The 2674-nt window shown below is 34.2% G+C and overlaps 1 long non-coding RNA gene across 1 annotated transcript; it reads right to left on the reverse strand.

Moving 5' to 3' along the window:
• Window positions 1–763: 763 nt before the first annotated feature.
• On the reverse strand, window positions 764–2454 carry LOC107900552 (uncharacterized). The gene is made up of 2 exons (XR_001684964.2): window positions 2241–2454; window positions 764–1202 (listed from the first exon to the last, which is right to left on the reverse strand). It is a non-coding gene; the product is annotated as an uncharacterized lncRNA (long non-coding RNA).
• Between the last annotated feature and the right edge of the window lie 220 nt (window positions 2455–2674).

Raw genomic sequence — 2674 nt, forward strand, 5'->3', positions numbered from 1 at the left:
TGTTGCACAAAAATTATATAATCGGCTGTAGGGGCAAAAATAATTTTAAAAAAAAACACTGAAAATTGCATGAAATTGCATTTACATGTTGTATTTAGGTGTTGCGTTTTAAAAGTATGCATCGCAAGCATCAAATTGCAAATAACTTGATGAGGTTTTAGCTTTAGAACCATTCTAGTATTGTTAAAAGTATAAGCATACCATTCACAAATACACAACCATTCTATTAGCTACAACTAAGCCCAATGGCCCGCCCGAAATATGGGAGGGTTCGAGTAAAAATATAGGCCCGAAATATGGGTTTGGCCAAAAAAACGAGCCTCGAGCATCACTTTTTTAACCCGGCCCGACCTGAATTTAATAAAAATATATTTTTTTTCTTTTTTATTTTTTAATTTTAAAATATTTTTAAAATACTTTTATTTTTAAAATTATTTTTTGGTGTTTATTAAAAAATGGGCCGGGCTCGGGCTTAGGATTTTATTCCTGGGCCGGGTCTGGACAAAATTCCAGGCCCATATTTCGGGCTGGGCCCAAGCCTAGGAGGCAGGCCAAAATTTTTCTGGGCCTGGCCCGGCCATGGACACCTCTAGCTACAACCAAACATATCATTCAATATCCAAAATTTTCCAAGTGAACATCTTTGGAATGAAGGAAGTGAGAACCCCAAATTCTTCCAGACATATTATTGCAGTTTTCAACCATACGTAGTTGCATGTATGTAGGAAAGAATGAAAAATAACAATAGACAACCATCTAAGTATTTACAAGCAAATGTCTATGTATGTACAAATGATATATGTCACATACATCAATTCATGAGTTCCATTAAATAGTGATTTTATAAGATGAAATCAGAGAAACAGAAAGAAAGACAAACCAGTAACAAACTCCTCTTACAGACATAGATCATATTCACCAGGTAAAACAGAGGCACCCTTCCTACGAGTTGGTAGGACCACAAATAGTAATTCCTTGTTAATGTGCTCTCTCCATAGAAAATATGTCCGACAAGAAAAAAAACTCGAACCATAACACACTTACATGGAGACCACAATTCAAATAACCTTTAACCATTCATTTAAATTAGTTCAAGTGGAATACCCCACTGATGACAACTTTCAGTCACAGTTCCATGAATACCTGACTCCACATCACGCTAGTTTCCTCGACCCCACATCATGCTAGTTATACTGTTTCACCTGAACATCAAGAAAGGCATTACTTATTCGTCCCATTTTAGTTTTTTTCAAATAAAAGAAAAAAGTTTAGGGGAAATTCTTAAAAACAGAACTTAAGGGAGAATAATGCAATTCGAAGCCCTAATTTTTGGATTTAGAAAAACATATCCGTACGATATTTACATTTTCATCTCAGATTAAACACAAAAAAGAAAATAAAAAACACGTAAATAACAAACTTCCAAACAAATTATTGTGCAGTCCTGAACAATATTCCGATAGAAAATAAGCCACCATAAAATCACAACAAAGTAAAAGAGAGCAGGCATTAAATATGCTTCCAGGAAGTCAAATGAACCGCGGGTGAAGTGGCAAAGGACTTGTGTTCAAGTCTTCAGTTGACACCCATCCTGAATTCGATCCATGGACAACCACTACCCCCTTCCCTTTATATAAAAAATGCTTCTAGAAAATGTACTTGTGAAGAAAAATGCAGAACAACATTTCATAAATATGTTTCCATCTATTTCCAGATTACTATAGCAAGACAGTAAGTCAAGTCCGAGTTATGTTGCTTAGTAGAAACAATAGAATGCAATGAGGCTACAGAAGCAAGAACCAGAAATTACAAGCAAATGCAGTAATCAGGAGGAACAACAAGCAGTAAGTAATTAAGCCAAGTGGCCTCTCAACCTGCAACCACTGGTATAGGGTTTAGACAATGCAAATCAATCAACATAGAGATAGATTGGTTCAGTGCAGAATAGCATCAACAAAGACCACCAAATGTGAAGATATCCCAAATTTAATCCATATAGGGTATTCAGACATTTATATACATCACTAAAGTTTGAAACCATTATCCTAAACTAGGTCAACAAAACATAGAACCATAAAAGGGGCACAGATGAACTAAATCTGAACTATAAAACATTAGGGAGGAACCAAAATCAAGAACTAATGAACATCCACTAGCAGCAGAAATAAGACAACAGTTATTTCTCTCCTATAAACAAGAACCATAGAGAAGAAAAGCAAAAAAAAGGAAGAAGAACAAACCCCTAAACTGAACGCATAAACAAGACAGAGGTTGTCGAGAGGAACGGAGGAACTGGTGGCTTCAATTAACTGACATGAAAGAGTGGAGGAACGAAAGTGGCCGGAGGCGAAGCAAGCAAGGGAGGCTGGGCGAGAGGAGCTGTCGGGTTAAGGGAGGAGTGTTTCAGAAATGTAAGGGGCAAAAATTGAAAATGGAAAAAAAATCTTATTCCACGAGTGCTTTTAAAAAATTGTTTGTGGTTGATATTGCTATCAAAAAGTATTTTTGAGAAATAAAATGTTTATTTTAAACATAATATTATAAAATAATAAATATGTATTTAAATAATGTTTAAATTAGTTAATATTATGATATTTTAACAAAAATATAAAAAAATAATTTATTATAATTTATTGTTAATATTTTAATATATAATATTAATTTTAAATATTTC

Source organism: Gossypium hirsutum, chromosome D06, assembly GCF_007990345.1.
Source record: "Gossypium hirsutum isolate 1008001.06 chromosome D06, Gossypium_hirsutum_v2.1, whole genome shotgun sequence".
Taxonomy (NCBI): Eukaryota; Viridiplantae; Streptophyta; class Magnoliopsida; order Malvales; family Malvaceae; genus Gossypium; species Gossypium hirsutum.